General features: G+C 45.1%; 1 protein-coding gene across 1 annotated transcript in view; it reads left to right on the top strand.

Moving 5' to 3' along the window:
• Positions 1 to 19,238, top strand: part of SHISA6 (shisa family member 6) — a 320,679-nt gene that overhangs the window by 278,517 nt on the left and 22,924 nt on the right. The gene's annotated exons all lie outside the window — the stretch shown is intronic.

Consider the following 19,238-nt stretch of genomic DNA (forward strand, 5'->3'; position numbering starts at 1 on the left):
CAGCAGCACAGAGGATTTCAGTAGAGCAGTGTGCTGATCTTGTGGAGGTCACAGGCTGAGAGTTACATAGAGGAAGGAGCAGGGTCCTCCCAGCAGCACAGAGGATTTCAGGAGAGGAGTGTGCTGATCTTGTGGAGGTCACAGACTGAGGGTTACATAGTGGAAGGAGCAGGGTCCTCCCAGCAGCACAGAGGATTTCAGGAGAGGAGTGTGCTGATCTTGTGGAGGTCACAGGCTGAGAGTTACATAGTGGAAGGAGCAGGGTCCTCCCTGCAGCACAGAGGATTTCAGGAGAGGAGTGCGCTGATCTTGTAGAGGTCACAGGATGAGAGTTACATAGTGGAAGGAGCAGGGTCCTCCCAGCAGCACAGAGGATTTCAGGAGAGGAGTGTGCTGATCTTGTGGAAGTTACAGGCTGAGGGTTATATAGTGGAAGGAGCAGGGTCCTCCCAGCAGCACAGAGGATTTCAGGAGAGGAGTGTGCTGATCTTGTGGAGGTCACAGGATGAGAGTTACATAGTGGATGGAGGGGATGGCACATTCTTTGGGATTATCGGTGATATAAGGTGGTTCCAGCTTCTCTCTTCCTGGTGGAGACCGTTTCCTGGCTCGGAGCAGGTGATAAATCACAGTGACAGCTCGGTCCTCCCCTCACTAATAACTGCTCTTAAAAGGCGAAACGTTTACTGTAGTGGGCGGATTCAGGATGTTAAATAGCGGCTGCATCGCTTCCTCCCTCTCGCCAACTGTAAAGTCTTTATTATACAGAATTACAAGCAAAACTGTCTTTCCATGTCTGGGAAAACTGGGTAACAAGAAAGGTTTTTGGTATGACCGCTCCCATAGAGGCTGTCGGCTTTCCCTGACTCCTGCAGTCACACACCTTCAGGTCCATGTAGCTGCAAGCTAGGACAATTTGCCGTGCAGGACTTCAGGAAAGCAGGGTGAGGACCTCTGTGGGGCTGATGGGCCTTCAGGAAAGCAGGGTGATGACCTCTGTGGGGCTGGTGGGCCTTCAGGAAAGCAGGGTGAGGACCTCTGCGGGGCTGGTGGGCCTTCAGGAAAGCAGGGTGAGGACCTCTGTGGGGCTGGTGGGCCTTCAGGAAAGCAGGATGAGGATCTCTGTGGGGCTGGTGGGCCTTCAGGAAAGCAGGGTGAGGACCTCTGTGGGGCTGGTGGGCCTTCAGGAAAGCAGGGTGAGGACCTCTGTGGGGCTGGTGGGCCTTCAGGAAAGCAGTGTGATGACCTCTGTGGGGCTGGTGGGCATACATGTTGTCACCTAGGTTCTTCAGAAACAGCTATGAAAATGACTTCTACCTTTAGCAACTCTTTTTTTCAAGAAATGCTTGTTCATTTTCCACTTAGTGTTCACACTGCGGGAAATACATGGCAGAAAAGATGGCATATATGTTTACTGTGCAAGGCGCGGCTGAAGTCCAAGGCTGTCCCTAAATTTCCGCCATAGTTTGCAGTGCCACAGAATCCACTCAGGGCCAATCAGGGCTACCCACCACAATGCCATGCCATTTCTTTTGGTTCTGGAACAAAAAAATTCTATACAGCAATAGTTAATCTAACTCTGGTGCAGAGAGTTTGTTACAATGTGTCAGTGAAGGTAAAACATATCAGTCTGGACTTTTATCTAGACCCGATACAATTGTAACAAACACATCGTTTTTGAAAGTATCAGGTTTTGTACAGATTTTAAACCTGAATATAAATATGTTTACATTCAATGACAGAAAGCAGTGATCTTGAAAATGGTGAAGAAAAGTCACAGAACTCTCCATTATACGCTAATTATACTTTATTCACATAAACTCGATGTTTCACATGACTTTTACATATTGATGACTTATCATCAGGACTTGCCACCCCTGCCGATCAGCTGTATGAAGAGGCTGTGGTGCTCCATCAGTGATGTGGTGCTCCATCAGTGTTGTGGCGCTCCATCAGTGTTGTGGTGCTCCATCAGTGTTGTGGTGCTCCATCAGTGGTGTGGTGCTCCATCAGTGTTGTGGTGCTCCATCAGTGTTGTGGTGCTCCATCAGTGTTGTGGTGCTCCATCAGTGGTGTGGTGCTCCATCAGTGTTGTGGTGCTCCATCAGTGATGTGGTGCTCCATCAGTGTTGTGGTGCTCCATCAGTGTTGTGGTGCTCCATCAGTGGTGTGGTGCTCCATCAGTGTTGTGGTGCTCCATCAGTGGTGTGGTGCTCCATCAGTGATGTGGTGCTCCTTCAGTGTTGTGGTGCTCCATCAGTGTTGTGGTGCTCCATCAGTGGTGTGGTGCTCCATCAGTGGTGTGGTGCTCCATCAGTGGTGTGGTGCTTCATCAGTGGTGTGGTGCTCCATCAGTGGTGTGGTGCTTCATCAGTGATGTGGTGCTCCATCAGTGTTGTGGTGCTCCATCAGTGGTGTGGTGCTTCATCAGTGGTGTGGTGCTCCATCAGTGGTGTGGTGCTCCATCAGTGGTGTGGTGCTCCATCAGTGTTGTGGTGCTCCATCAGTGTTGTGGTGCTCCATCAGTGGTGTGGTGCTCCATCAGTGGTGTGGTGTTCCATCAGTGTTGTGGTGCTCCATCAGTGATGTGGTGCTCCATCAGTGGTGTGGTGCTCCATCAGTGTTGTGGTGCTCCATCAGTGGTGTGGTGCTCCATCAGTGGTGTGGTGTTCCATCAGTGTTGTGGTGCTCCATCAGTGATGTGGTGCTCCATCAGTGTTGTGGTGCTCCATCAGTGTTGTGGTGCTCCATCAGTGTTGTGGTGCTCCATCAGTGTTGTGGTGCTCCATCAGTGATGTGGTGCTCCATCAGTGTTGTGGAGCTCCATCAGTGTTGTGGTGCTCCATCAGTGGTGTGGTGCTCCATCAGTGGTGTGGTGTTCCATCAGTGTTGTGGTGCTCCATCAGTGATGTGGTGCTCCATCAGTGTTGTGGTGCTCCATCAGTGTTGTGGTGCTCCATCAGTGTTGTGGTGCTCCATCAGTGTTGTGGTGCTCCATCAGTGATGTGGTGCTCCATCAGTGTTGTGGAGCTCCATCAGTGTTGTGGTGCTCCATCAGTGTTGTGGTTCTCCATCAGTGTTGTGGTGCTCCATCAGTGTTGTGGTGCTCCATCAGTGTTGTGGTGCTCCATCAGTGATGTGGTGCTCCATCAGTGTTGTGGTGCTCCATCAGTGGTGTGGTGCTCCATCAGTGTTGTGGTGCTCCATCAGTGTTGTGGTGCTCCATCAGTGATGTGGTGCTCCATCAGTGTTGTGGTGCTCCATCAGTGTTGTGATGCTCCATCAGTGTTGTGGTGCTCCATCAGTGATGTGGTGCTCCATCAGTGGTGTGGTGCTCCATCAGTGTTGTGGTGCTCCATCAGTGTTGTGGTGCTCCATCAGTGTTGTGGTGCTCCATCAGTGATGTGGTGCTCCATCAGTGTTGTGGTGCTCCATCAGTGGTGTGGTGCTCCATCAGTGTTGTGGTATTCCATCAGTGTTGTGGTGCTCCATCAGTGTTATGGTGCTCCACCAATGTTGTGGTGCTCCATCAGTGGTGTGGTGATCTTCCTAGGCCATATGATGTCACATTCATCGGTCACTTGGCCTAGGTGCAGCTTGGCCCATTCAAGTGAATGGGGCTGAGCTGCAATACCAAGCACAGCCACTATACAGTGTACGGCGCTGTGCTTGGTGAGCTCATGGGAGTAATGGGTGCAACGGGTCTGGACCCCCCTAGAACCATTCATATTTTATTTTATCACTCAGACGCAGCCCTGGATCTAAGTGGGGGTGGCGGTGGGAGGGCAGTAGGAGATGAGCGCTTCCATTATGGAAGCACTCATCTCCATGTTCATCTGTATCGCCGTCCTCAGGCCTGTGCTGCAGCGGGGCAGGGGAGGGAGAGGCGTCTCCCTTCGCCGTTCTTCTGATGTCATTATCATCGTGCCCCCTGAGCCGGGCAGCATACAGCACGGGACACAGGCCGGAAGAGGCCTGCATCGCATCGCTGACAGCCGCATAGAGGTAAGTATTAGTGTTTTAGGTTTTTTATAGATGGCGGCACAATGTAGGAAGAACCATGGAGGCATCTTTGGGCATTTATTTTTAATGGCACATTATAGGGGGCACCTGGTGGCACTAAAGGGGCATTTCTTACTGACCCATTTTGGGGGGGGGCACTATGGGGGCATTTCTTACTTGCCCTTTTTGGGGTCGGGCACTATGGGGGAGATGAGCACTATGGTGGAATCTGGGGGCATTTCTTACTGGCACATTATGGGGGGAACTATGGGGGCATTTCTTACTGGCCCTTTTTGGGGTGGGGCACTATGGAGGAGAGGAGCACTATGGAGGCATCTGGTGGCACTAAGAAGAGGAATTTTTTACTGCCACATTTAGGGGGCACTATGGGGGAGAGGAGCACTATGGGGGCATCTGGGGGCATTTCTTACTGGCACATTATGGGGGAGAGGAGCACTATGGGGGCATCTGGGGGCTCTAAAGGGGCATTTTTTTACTGGCACATTATGGGAGGCACTATAAGGGAGAGCGGGACTATGGGGCATCTGGTGGCACTATAGGGGCGTTATTTGGGGGCACTATGGGAGAGAGGAGCACTATGGGGGCATCTGGTAGCGCTAAAGGGGCATTTTATTTACTGGCACATTATAAGGGGCACTAAGGCATCTGGTGGCACTAAGGGGGCATTTTTTTAATGGCACATTATGGGAGGCACTATAGGGGAGAGCGGCACTATGGGGCATTTGGTGGCACTATAGGGGCATTATTTACTGGCACATTATGGGGGGCACTATGCGGGCATCTGGTGGCACTAAAGTAGCATTTTTTACTGACACATTATGGGGGCACTATGGTCGTATCTGTTGGTGGCACTAAGGGGGCATTTTTTACGGGCACATTATGGGAGGCACTATAGGGGAGAGCAGCACTATGGGGCATGATTTATTGGCACATTATGGGGGGGCACTATGGGGGAGAGGAGCACTATGGAGGCGTCTGGTGGCACTAAGAAGGGGAATTTTTTTACTGGCACATTTAGGGGGCACTATGTGGGAGAGGAGAACTATGGGGGCATCTAGTGGCACTAAGAAGGGGGATTTTTTACTGGCACATTATGGGGGGCACTATGGGGGCATCTGCTGGGGGCACTAAGAAGGGGCATTTGTTACTGGCACATTATGGGGAGAGTAATCTGCTGGGGGCACTTTTTTACTGGCATATTATGGGAGGCAGTATGGGTAAGAGGGAAAGGAGCACAATGGAGGCATGTACTGGGGGCACTAAGATGGGGTATTTTATACTGGAGCATTATGGGGGCACTATGCGGAAGGGGGAGAGGAGCACTATGGGGGCATTTACTGGGGCACTATATAGGGGTATTTTATACTGGCATACATTATGGGTACATTAGCTCAACTGCGGGCACTAAGAGGGGTTATTTATTGTACTATACATATTATAAGGAGAATTATTACTACTAGGGGCATTATGGTAAGCTTTACTACTACTGGGGGCTATGGAGAACATGATTACTAGTATGGGCACTGTGTGGCATTATTACTACTAAGTGTGCTCTGTCTATTGGTGGGATTTTGGGGATCACTGTTACTTTGGTGGGCACCCTGGCACATTATAATCTTAGCACAATTATTTTGGGGGACATTATGTTTATACTATTAGTGTCCAGGACACTATTTACTGGGTGCAGTTATTTTTTTGAGAGCACTGTGTGCCAATAATTATTGAAGGGGGCACTATCTCTGTGGTACTGGTACTTTCAGGGGGACAGTTTCTGCAGTATAGTATTGGGGAGCACAGCGGGCTCAGTATTGGGGTTGGCAGGATGGGGTGTTCAAAAGATGTGAAGATGTTTGTCAATCTCTGCAGAGATGAGAGATGGCTGAAAAAATCATCATGGCGGTCTGGTCTGAATGGAGAAGATGAGGAAACAGAACATCTACATCAGAGGTGACATCACTGGATGTAAGAGGTATGTGGTGCTGTGTAGGAGAGGAGATGCTACGGCTCCTTCCCCTGCCATTTGCAGAAGGAGGATTCAGAGCTGAGTAGCTATAAGTATGATGGTGGCTGCAAATGGGGCAGGGGGCTTCAGCCTGGTGAGGATGGCCGAGGGGGGCAGTAGGCCACAGGTGGATGGTGGGGGGAACCACAGGCCTTGAGAAGGATGCGGGGAGGGAGGAGCTTCCTGGCTGTAGCCTGCTGTTGTCTATTGTATAATGTGAAGAAGGCAGTGCAGCCAGGACAGGTCCCCCCTCTCCGTATGATGTGTAGAGCCAGGCTCCTCCACCCAGACCTACTCACCTTAAATATCAAGCAGCTCCTCCTCCACTCCTTGTTTGCCGCCTTCAGGACTAGGAGGGAGGAAGTGAAACTGCAACAGCTCCTGCCACGGAGCCACGTGGGGGACAGTGAGTGACACAGAACTGGATGTTGATTCCAGTCACAGGGAGGGAAGAAGAAGAGTTTGAGTACAGTAGCTTTATGTCGGGGCCCAGGGTATTGAGTACAGTGTGTCTACGTAGGATGAGGGTGAGACTCTTACCATCATCCTCAACAATATAATTTCAGCTGTGTGGTGTTTGTTGGGAGTGGCCTATTATATGTAGGAGAGGCATATAACAATGGGTGGGGCTTATAATAATGGGCGGGGCCAACAATGTGTGCATCGGGCCACATTTTTTTCTCCACGGACCGCCTTCCTTAGACAAAATTCTTGGCGCCACTGGTCCTAAATTTTACACCCCTGTTCCCACTCTTGATGCCACAATTTACAGGAAAACAAATGAAATTTTATTCCCCGGTTTAATTAGCGGGTAGTACATGGACACAGTATGGAATGTGTCATTGGGTTATTCGGACACTATATGATATGAGAGGGGCGCAGTGCATCATCTAACCTCTCCCCAGGCACAGTGCAGTATATACAGTAACGCCTTGTCCAGACAACAGTAAATGATGAAGCCCGTGTCATAGCGTCTCCATCCTCCTCCCATAAATCACAGCTGAGCGATGGCGTCCATAAGACACAGAACATTGCGGCGCATCCAGAGATCATAACTTCAGTAAACAAGACTGGGAGCTCAGAGAGGTTTTAATCACAGTGACAGAATTATCCCCGGAGATCAGGAGATGCCGGAGAACATTCATTAGTGGATACATCAAGGTCTTCTCGTAGACTGCTGCACATGAATAGAAGAGCAGGGAGAGATCTGTATCCTGTTTACCGCCGCGTCTAAAATAGATGAGATGCCGTATAATATCGAATATCATTCAGTGGATCAGATCACACAAAATGAGGGTGGGCAAACATGGACATCCAGAACATCTGCCAAACTGAAGGCTCATAGGGAGTCTCTAGGGGGATGTCCGCTTTGGACAACTCCTTTTTGTTGGAAGGGCACCCCAAAAATATGCTGATCACAGGTTGTCCTGCTGCCGGGACCCCTGGGGATAAGCTGTAACCTGTGGTCAAGTGTTTCCTGCAGCACCCCCACAGGGAAAAGAAAGCATTGCACAGTTCACATTAAAATCAATGTTTATTGTAACTAACTGATGGAGGACTCACCTTAGAGATGAGCAAATCATTTCTAATGAAAATAATTTTTTCAAAAATCCTCGATCAGTAAGGAACTGGCCCTGCAGCACAACAGATCCAAACATCTCACCTGGCATTGTCAATCGCGTGCCTTCGCCATCGCTGAGTATCCACTTCCTGGTGTACTCAGACTTTAGCAGCTCATGTGCAGTTTGCATCCGTGCTGCTCAAGTAGCAGTATATCCTCTGTGCTTGCGCAGATACTTGAAGCAACAGCACATAACTCAAACCTTAACCCTAACCTTAACCATAACTCTAACCTTAACCCTAACCTCAACGATAACTCTAACCTCAACCATAACCATAACTCTAACCTCAACCATGACTCTAACCATAACTCTAACCCCAACAATGACTCTAACCTTAACCCTAACCTCAACCATAACCATAACTCTAACCTTAACCCTAACCTTAACCATAACCATAACTCTAACCTTAACCCTAACCTCAACCATAACTCTAACCATAACTCTAACCTCAACCATAACCATAACTCTAACCTCAACCATGACTCTAACCATAACTCTAACCTCAACAATGACTCTAACCTTAACCCTAACCTCAACCATAACCATAACTCTAACCTTAAACCTAACCCTAACCATACCACTAACCTTAACCCTAACCTCAACCATAACTCTAACCATAACTCTAACCTCAACCATAACCATAACTCTAACCTTAACTCTAATCTCAACCATGACTCTAACCATAACTCTAACCTCAACAATGACTCTAACCTTAACCCTAACCTCAACCATAACCATAACTCTAAACTTAACCCTAACCTCAACCATAACCATAACTCTAACCTTAACTCTAACCTCAACATGACTATAACCTGAACCCTAACATGAACGCTAACCATAACTCTAACCTTAACCCTAACCTCAACCATGACTCTAACCTTAACCCTAGCCTCAACCATAACCATAACTCTAACCTTAACTCTAACCTCAACCATGACCCCTGTGAGGAGCGCGGCATATGGGGGGACAGTTTATAGTATTGGATAACCCCTTTAATGGGATAGGAAGTGTAAAATTTGATTAAAACAAGAGACATGCCTCTTCTTGAGGCACATTTCCGATCAGTGCCTTTATGAACCGTAGAAAGATTATAACCAGTGTTTTAGTGGTGCATTACGGTGCTTACAATGTGCGTTTTGTTCTACTTATATTGCCATCTGAACATGGCCTAAGAATACATCCACACATAATGGAAATGCTGATTTTCTATCCAGATTTGCACCATGTTCAGGGTTGGATTGGGAACTCAAAATGGTCAAAACATAGAAGGGGCCCCATGTTGTAGGTGGAGGTGTGGCCAAGCCGAGTAGGCAGAGTTTTTTAATGGGCAATCGATAGCTTTTGATTATATTACTTAACATTTTTTGGGGAGATGAAGTGCCCAAAAACAGCAAATCGGCCATTTTGATTGGTTTTCCATTATGGCATTCACCATACGGAATAACTACGTTTATATCTTAATAATACGGGTATTGTGTGCGCCAAAGTGGGCAATGATCGTTATTTTTTTAAGTTTATTTTTGTTTTTAATATGGGGAAAGGGGCTGATTTGAATTTTTATAATTTTTTTTGAGTTTTAAAAACTTATTTCACTTTTTTTCCCCAAGTATTTTAAAGTCCCACTAAGGGTCTTTAACATGCGATTGTCTGATTGCTTCTTCCATAGACTGCAATGATTTATTATTGCAGCCTATAAGAGATTTACTGCGTTCCTATGGAGCCACAAGAAGGCCTCCATGGGAACATCCCTGTGGCAGGCCTAGGCGTCTTCCAAAGGTCCAATGCTGCCATAGCAACCAAACGGCTCCCTAGATCTTGGCACGGGGGATTCGTTCAGGTCCCGGAGTTGCAGAGCTCCAAAGAAAAGATGCTTCAGAGGCTGTGGTCGCAACTGATCACAGCACGTGAGGGGTTAAATGTCCCTGATTGGCCTTATTGCAGATTGAAGACAATGCCTCCGAGTGTCTGCTGTGTAAAGCAACGGGCACTTGGCGGCTATGGCTCCCCCTAAGCTTCTGAGTGGGCGCCATTTTTAAAGTCTTGACTTCTACTGTGCATGTATGGCCGGGTTGTAGGGAAAGGGTTAAAATAAAAGGTATTCCCCCATATAACTAGGGCCTTCAGTATTATAATAGTTAGAACACCATTGTATATTTAAAAACTTTTTTCCAAAATGACACTGCTGGGTTGCAAACCCAGGACTTTCTGTATGGGAGGCAGAAACCTTACCCACTGAGCCACAGGCTGGACTGTTGCGTGAGAGGAATTTCTGTAACTAAAAGCCTTCACCAGCATTCATGTACAATGCACTGGTATCTACAGTACATCTCTATATACCAGGACATTGGGATAACAGCAAAGGTCTAATTGAATCAGTAATCACAAAAATGTTATAGAGAGAGACGGAGAGCTCAAATGTGGTTATTGTCATTTGTTTTACTCAATTATATTTTTGGGACTACTAAATAAATTAGACTTTTGCTGTTATTCCAGTGTCCTGGTACATAGAAGTGCATCTGCAGATACCAATATATTAGTAACATAGTAACATCGATTATAAGGCTGAAAAAAAGCCCTCTGTCCATCCAGTTCGGCCTGTTATCCTGCAAGTTGATCCAGAGGAAGGCAAAAAAAAACTGTGAGGTAGAAGCCAATTTCCCCCACTTTAGGGGAATAAAAAATTCCTTCCCGACTCCAATCAGGCATCAGAATAACTCCCTGGACCAACGACCCCTCTCTAGTAGCTATAGCCTGTAATATTATTACGCTCCAGAAATACATCCAGGCCCCTCTTGAACTCCTTTATTGTCCTCACCATCACCACCTCCTCAGGCAGAGAGTCCATAGTCTCACTGCTCTTACCGTAAAGAATCCTCTGCTATGTTTGTGTACAAACCTTCTTTCCTCCAGACGCAGAGGATGTCCCCTCATCACAGTCCTGGGGATAAATAGATGATGGGAGAGATCTCTGTACTGACCCCTGATATATTTATACATAGTTATTAGATCTCCCCTCAGTCGTCTTTTTTCTAAAGTGAATAACCCTAATTTTGATAATCTATCAGGGTCCTGTAGTTGCCCCATTCCAGTTATTACTTTAGTTGCTCTCCTCTGAACCCTCTCCAGCTATACTGTCCTCTGTAGTATATATACACTATACTGTCCTCTGTGGTATATACAGTACAGACCAAAAGTTTGGACACACCTTCTCATTCAAAGAGTTTTCTTTATTTTCATGACTATGAAAATTGTAGATTCACACTGAAGGCATCAAAACTATGAATTAACACATGTGGAATTATATACATAACAAACAAGTGTGAAACAACTGAAAATATGTCATATTCTAGGTTCTTCAAAGTAGCCACCTTTTGCTTTGATTACTGCTTTGCACACTCTTGGCATTCTCTTGATGAGCTTCAAGAGGTAGTCCCCTGAAATGGTTTTCACTTCACAGGTGTGCCCTGTCAGGTTTAATAAGTGGGATTTCTTGCCTTATAAATGGGGTTGGGACCATCAGTGGCGTTGAGGAGAAGTTAGGTGGATACACAGCTGATAGTCCTACTGAATAGACTGTTAGAATTTGTATTATGGCAAGAAAAAAGCAGCTAAGTAAAGAAAAACGAGTGGCCATCATTACTTTAAGAAATGAAGGTCAGTCAGTCAGCCGAAAAATTGGGAAAACTTTGAAAGTAAGGGCTATTTGACCATGAAGGAGAGTGATGGGGTGCTGCGCCAGATGACCTGGCCTCCACAGTCACCGAACCTGAACCCAATCGAGATGGTTTGGGGTGAGCTGGACCGCAGAGTGAAGGCAAAAGGGCCAACAAGTGCTAAGCATCTCTGGGAACTCCTTCAAGACTGTTGGAAGACCATTTCAAGGGACTACCTCTTGAAGTTCATCAAAAGAATGCCAAGAGTGTGCAAAGCAGTAATCAAAGCAAAAGGTGGCTACTTTGAAGAACCTAGAATATGACATATTTTCAGTTGTTTCACATTTGTTTGTTATGTATATAATTCCACATGTGTTAATTCATAGTTTTGATGCCTTCATAGTCATGAAAATAAAGAAAACTCTTTGAATGAGAAGGTGTGTCCAAACTTTTGGTCTGTACTGTATATACAGTATACTGTCCTCTGTAGTATATATACAGTATACTGTCCTCTGTAGTGTGTATATACAGTATACTGTCCTCTGTAGTATATATACAGTATACTGTCCTCTGTAGTATATATACAGTATACTGTCCTCTGTAGTATATATACAGTATACTGTCCTCTGTAGTGTGTATATACAGTATACTGTCCTCTGTAGTATATATACAGTATACTGTCCTCTGTAGTATATATACAGTATACTGTCCTCTGTAGTGTGTATATACAGTATACTGTCCTCTGTAGTATATATACAGTATACTGTCCTCTGTAGTGTATATACACTGAGCAAAATATAAACACAACACTTTCGGTTTTGCTCCCATTTTGCATGAGCTGAACTCAAAGATCTGAAACATTTTTTACATACACAAAAGACCCATTACTCTCAAATATTGTTCACAAATCTGTGTTAGTGAGCACTTCTCCTTTGCCGAGATAATCCATCCCACCTCACAGGTGAGGCATATCAAGGTGCTGATTAGACAGTATGAATATTGCACAGGTGTTTTTCCTCTGTAGTATATATACAGTATACTGTCCTCTGTAGTATATATACAGTATACTGTCCTCTGTAGTATATATATACAGTATACTGTCCTCTGTAGTATATATATACAGTATACTGTCCTCTGTAGTATATATACAGTATACTGTCCTCTGTAGTATATATATATATATATATATATATACAGTATACTGTCCTCTGTAGTATATATGCAGTATACTGTCCTCTGTAGTATATATATACAGTATACTATCCTATGTAGTGTATATATACAGTATACTGTCCTCTGTAGTGTATATATACAGTATACTGTCCTCTGTAGTGTATATACAGTATACTGTCCTCTGTAGTGTGTATATATACAGTATACTATCCTCTGTAGTATATATACAGTATACTGTCCTCTGTAGTATATATACAGTATTCTGTCCTCTGTAGTATATTGTCCCCTGTAGTATATATACAGTATACTGTCCTCTTCAGTGTTAATTACTTTACACAGTTTAGTGTCATCTGCAAAAATTGATATTTTAGTATGCAAGCCTTCTACAAGATCATTAATAAATATATTGAAGAGAATAGGGCCCAATACTGACCCCTGAGGTACCCCACTAGTGACAGTGACCCCTCCAGTACTGACCCCTATGGTACCCCACTAGTGACAGTGACCCCTCCAGTACTGACCCCTATGGTACCCCACTAGTGACAGTGACCCCTCCAGTACTGGCCCATATGGTACCCTACTAGTGACAGTGATCCCTCCAGTACTGACCCCTGAGGTACCCCACTAGTGACAGTGACCCCTCCAGTACTGACCCCTATGGTACCCCACTAGTGACAGTGACCCCTCCAGTACTGACCCCTATGGTACCCCACTAGTGACAGTGACCCCTCCAGTACTGGCCCATATGGTACCCTACTAGTGACAGTGATCCCTCCAGTACTGACCCCTGAGGTACCCCACTAGTGACAGTGACCCAATCTGAGTGTGTACTGTTAATAACCACCCTCTGTTTTCTATCACTGAGCCAGTTACTTACCCACATGCAGACATTTTCTCCCAGTCCGAGCATTCTCATTTTATATACTAACCTTTTGTCACGAGGGTGTCGAGGACCACGCCTGACTCCGTTATACCCGGGGTCAGGAAGTCGCAGCGGTTGGCTGCACGCTCTATTTAAGATAGGGCTGTTTTCCTTATGGTAGCTTTCTGGGTTTGCTTAGCAAACCCTTTTGGCTCACTCAGGGATCCGTAGCTCCTTCTCCTCAGCTGTTCCTTGTCCAGCACTCCCAGACCTCCTTATATTTCTCTCTCACACTTCTCTGGTTGCCAGAGATAGAGCTTCCTGCCTGGACATCTATTCTGACCTTCTGGAGCTGTGTTGCTGCGTTCACTGGTAGTTGGTCCAGTACGCTACCCTCCAGATCCCTGTTGGACCTTTTTGGTTTATTGTGGTCGCCCACCTGGGTGTATGTGTTTGTATGTTTTGTCTGTCCTCTCCCTGGTGTTTCCCTCTTAGTGATAGTGGTGTGGACTAGCGATCCCACCGGCCTGTTCACTATCCAGGGCTCATATTAGGGAAAGCCAGGGTTTAGGCACGCGATCGCCGCACGGGTGAGGAACCCGTCTAGGGACGTCAGGGCAGTCAGGTGCCAGCCGCAAGGTGAGTTAGGGGTCACCACCTTTCCCTCTCCCTTGGGCAGGGCTTTCCCTGTTTTCCTCCCTGTGCGTGTCGTCGGTCATTACACCTTTCATGCCTTACAGTGTCAAATGCTTTGGAGAAGTCCAGATATTTGACATCCATTGATTCACCGCAGTCAAATCTAGAACTTACCTCCTCTAAGAAACTGATTATATCTGAGCATATCTTAGAAAACCTTCAAACAGTTTACCCACGACAGATGTTAAACTTACCGGCCAATCCTGTGGGACATTCCCTGTCAGTATAGAGTCCGCAAATATCAGAAATAAGGGTCTGGCTATGACATTACTTAATTCTCTTAGGATACGGGGGTGTATGCCATCTGGTCCTGGTGATTTTAATCTTTTTAAGATGCCGCTGTACTTCTTCCTGGGTCAGACAGGGCACTTTTAATGGAGAATTTACTTTTGCATTCTGCATTTCATCTGACAGTTTATCTTCCTCAGTGAATACAGTGGAGAAAAAAAAATTATAGCTTTACTTTCTCCTCGTCGCTCTCTGCAACTCCCCCCTCATTACTCTGTAGAGGGCCGACACCTTCAGATTTATACTTTTTACCATTTATGTAATTGAAGAACATTTTAGGATTAGTTTTACTCTCTTTGGCAATTAATCTCTCAGTCTCTAGTTTGGCCGCTTTTATTAGTTTTTTACATATTCTATTTTTTTACTTATAGTTTTTCAATGCTTCCTCGCTCCCCTCCTGTTTTAGTGATTGAAACACTTTCTTTTTGTCATTTATTGCTTTCTTTACATTTCTATTTATCCACATTGTTTTTTTTTTCTTGTTCCTTAACCTTTTATCCCCATACGGTATGTACCTCTCACAATTAAAGTTTAGGATGGTTTTAAAAATATCCTATTTTGTGGCTGTATTTTTATTTTTGAGGACTTTGTCCCAGTTAGTTAAGCCTATGGCCTCTTTTAGTTGGCAAAATTTAGCTTTTTTGAAGTTTGATATTTTTGTTCCTCCCTGTAGAAACGCTCTTTTGAATGACAATTGGAAGGTTATTACTTTATGGTCATTATTTCCCAAGTGTCCCCCAACCTGCACGTCTGTTGTTCTGTCAGGTGTATTGGTTAATACTAAGTCCAGTATGGCCGTCCCTCTAGTCGGGTCCTGAACCAGTTAGGAGAGGTAATTGTCTTTGGTTATTGCCAAGAACCTGTTTCCTTTATGAGATATACAAGTTTCAGTTTCCCAGTCTATATATGGGTAGTTGAAGTCCCCCATAATAACCACCTTATTATGATTTGCCGCCTTGTCTATCTCGTTTAGTAGTAGATTTTCTGTGGACTTTGGTATATTAGGTGGTTTATAGTAAACTCCTATTAGTAATTTATTATTGTTTTTCCTCCATGTATCTCTACCCACAGAGACTCCACATGTTCATGTCCCTCACTTATATCTTCTCGGACTGTGGGCTTTAGACAGGACTTTACATAAAGGCAGACCCCTCCCCCTCTCCGGTTTTGACGATCCTTTCTAAACAGACTGTAACCTTGTACATTAACCGCCCAGTCATAGCTATCATCCAGCCGTGTCTCAGTTATTCCCACTGTCATAGCTATCATCCAGCCATGTCTCAGTTATTCCCACTGTCATAACTATCATCCAGCCGTGTCTCAGTTATTCCCACTATGTCATAGTCCTCCTCACACATCACTAATTCCAGCTCCCCAGTTTTATTAGTCAGGCTTCTGGCATTAGTATACATACAATTAAGAGGTTTATGTATATTTTTTTACCGTACACTTTTCCTTCTGATCTGTTCTAGACCATTCCTCCCCCAGTCCCACTACCTTGCCCCCGGTCTCTATCTGCACTATCTTCCCATCCCATAATGTAATTACCCCCCTTTTCCCCAGTCCCTAGTTTAAACATGCCTCCAATCTTCTTGCCATATTGTGCATGAATACTACTAAAGGTTTTCGGTTAGAGAAATTCCTTTCATTAATAACAGTGGGCTCTGTAGCACACTGGTAAGGCGTCAGCCTTCCATACAGAAGGTTGTGAGTTCCAGACCTGGTAGTAAGTAGAGACTGAATAAATAAATAAAAACCCTACAGGAGTCTCAGAACAGTGTTTGGTGATATCACCAGGGATGACTCTATATATGGAAATAGCCATACATGAAATGAGCAAGGGACACCCAGAGCAGTTAGACAAATATGGAGTCAGGCAGGGAACTCCTAAGCAGCGCGGGGACTCCCACCAACACCGGCCTATAGGACAGAAGACAGAAGTTCTGGCTGCCTGTGATGTGTTAAAAAGTAGCGTTGTCAGCCCACCGCATATAAAACGCAGTCAGTCCATCGGGAAAATTCCTGGTGAAGTACATTGCCAACCCGCCAATCACCATATTATAGTGCCAGGAAAGAAATATACCTGTGCATCCATTGACCTGCACCCTGTTAATTCATTCTGTGGGTATTCATCTTGAACTTCCCTGAGGGTGAAATCAACAGCAAATCTGACAAAATCCACATGCAATTTGAGGCTAAGTTCAAAATGTTTTTTTTTTCTATCCCACCCACCCTAAACCTTACCTTAAAGGGGTTTTCTGAGATATTTTTACTAATGACCCATCCTCTGAATAGGTTATCAGTATCTGACTGGTAGGGGTCCGACACCTAGGAACCCCACCGATTTGAGAAGGCACCAGCAGTCGCAGTAGAGCCGCAGCCTTCTCGCAGCTTTGCCTTGGCCATGTGATGTCATCGGTCACATGGTCCAGGTGCCGCTATCAAATGGACGGTGCTGTGCTTGGTAAGCAAAAAGAAGGCTGCAGAACTTCTGCAAGCACAGGTGCCTTCTCAAACAGCTGATTGGCAGGGGTCCCAGATGTCGGAACCCCCCCAATCAGATACGGATCGGTGGACATCCGGGAACCCGCCGATACAGAGGCTAGGTAATCAGTAAAAAGATCTTGGAAAACCCTTTTAACCATAACTCTAAGCTTAACTCTAGCCCACGACCGCCTTTTCTAAACGTTGCCATCTGTAAGGTTAGAGCTATTATCCGTAAGAAATTCTGTGAGCTACATCAGCTAATGGAGATGGCGAGACGGGCGCCTTGTATCGCAACCCTCTTCCTCCGACGTAAAGGTCATATTTGCATTCCCGAGCTCAAACTGCTCATTTCTACAGTACACAGATCATGATTCATTACCCTGGGACGTAAAAATTCCAATAATCCTTTGTCAAGCCTGTTGACATATAAGGTGAGACTCCCCGTGTCTCTCGGGGTAATGGATGACTTGATTATCTAAAAGCCCCCAATAAAACTCCCCGGTTCCTCCCATTCTTGGGAAGATTCTTCTCCCGACGGCTAATTTCTCATAAAATTATAGGCCTGCAGGTTGTAATTCACTCAAACAATGGCAATTAGTATCTACATTTATTCCTGTGTCTTCTCTGCCAAGGAAGAGAAGGTAATATTTATGTTTGATTTTTAATTATTGCCTTTTAACGAACCATTCCTGCTGATTAGAGTCAGAGAACTGCCATCAATGGGATTTTGGAGTACTGGCGGCCAATAGTGGGCCAACAATTGGCACGTTTATGCAAATCGAAAAAATTTCACAAAGTTTTTGGACCAACCTCTTGCTCCAAGCTATGTTAAAACACAATTTGTAGTTACTCTCCGCCCAGGTCTGACAGGCTATGGGAGACGTACTATGTGTACTGTGGACTAGTTGCGTGTTGGACTATAGGGTGCTTACTTGTATGACATTAGTGTCGCAGGATTTGTATCAAGGAACTTTCATATCTATTTTAGCAAATTCTTCCATTCTTCATGAAATAAGAATTCTAAGAGTTTTTCTTGGAACACTTGTGCTGTTACTCTACTATTCCTCCTAGAAATGTATGAATAAGATATCATTATATTCAACTTCTGCCTGGTTATTTCACTATAGGACTATATCTGTAATAGAATATGCCACCAATGTCAGAGATAGGTGCAGGTCTCACCTCTGGGACCTGTTCTTATCTCTAGAATGGACCCCCGAAAGTGAAGGAGAGTTTACCGCGCATACTATCTACTGACTTCTATGGCAGTTCCGAACATAGCTGACTAAGCGTGCTTGGTTATTTTCGGAATTCCCAAAGAACTGAGTGGAGAGTGCACTGTGCATGCATGGCGACCTCTTCATTCCTCGCTATCGGAATTCCGGACTATCTGGTGCTCGGCTATTTTCATAATCCCTGTAGAAGTGAATGGAGGATGGCTGCGCTTGCGCGGTGTGCTCTCTTTCCCTTTTGGGGGCCCTTAATGGAGATAGGTTTGGGTCTCCTGTACCCTAACCCTATCTGACGTCAGTGGCATATCGAGCAATATGCCACCAAAAGGACCCCTTTAAAGATATATTCCTTTGTATTTTTCCGTTGGCCCGACCTACCATCTATATGGCTACAGTGACAGTTTGCTAACCCTGTCGACATGTGTTACCCCCAACTGCTGCCAATTCAAATCCAACAAAAAAATTAGGCCAGTTTGATATTTTTTCCAGGGTCAATAAATTCCTAATCTCCCCTGGAATTAATTCCTAAATTTTCAGGAGGAACAAATGTTCTAGAATTGTTATTATGGGAAATTGTAGTAATTACATGTGGGAAAGGTCCTGTTTTAGGTTAAAAGGGTTTTCCAGCAGAAGACATAGACTGTGACGGTCCAGCAGCTCAAACCATAAGCTATTATACTGATAGGATCCTGTTCCATGTTGAGAACCTCACAATGCCCTCTCTTTTAGGGTCCATTAGCTCCCAACCATTTGAGTAGCCTCCACTAAAACACAGAATAGCATTCTTCATCCTCGTCAAGAAAAAACTCCTTAACGATTATGAAACTCACACTTTGGACTTATCTATTTCAATCTTGTGGGCCTCATTGGGACAGAGTTGTGTATGTTAAGTGATCGATGGATTTTTACGGTTCACCATGTTGAGGTTGGAATAATAATAGATTTATTTGAATGTTTTGACAAAAGTGTATTTTGATATTCTTGGTATGGTCCAGATCTCGTTCTTGTAATCATTTTTGAGATTGTGTGGTGTGAAGTTGATCCAGGTGATGATATAAACCTGCCCATAGACCTTCTATATATTTAAGACTCCTTCTGGATTAAGTAGTCGCCTTGGTGTCTTCATCTTTCTTTATTCATTTTCGTTCTTACTCCTCATGAATCACCAAGTGGCAAATCTACACTCAAGGTAGGAACACA

Source organism: Bufo bufo, chromosome 6, assembly GCF_905171765.1.
Source record: "Bufo bufo chromosome 6, aBufBuf1.1, whole genome shotgun sequence".
Taxonomy (NCBI): Eukaryota; Metazoa; Chordata; class Amphibia; order Anura; family Bufonidae; genus Bufo; species Bufo bufo.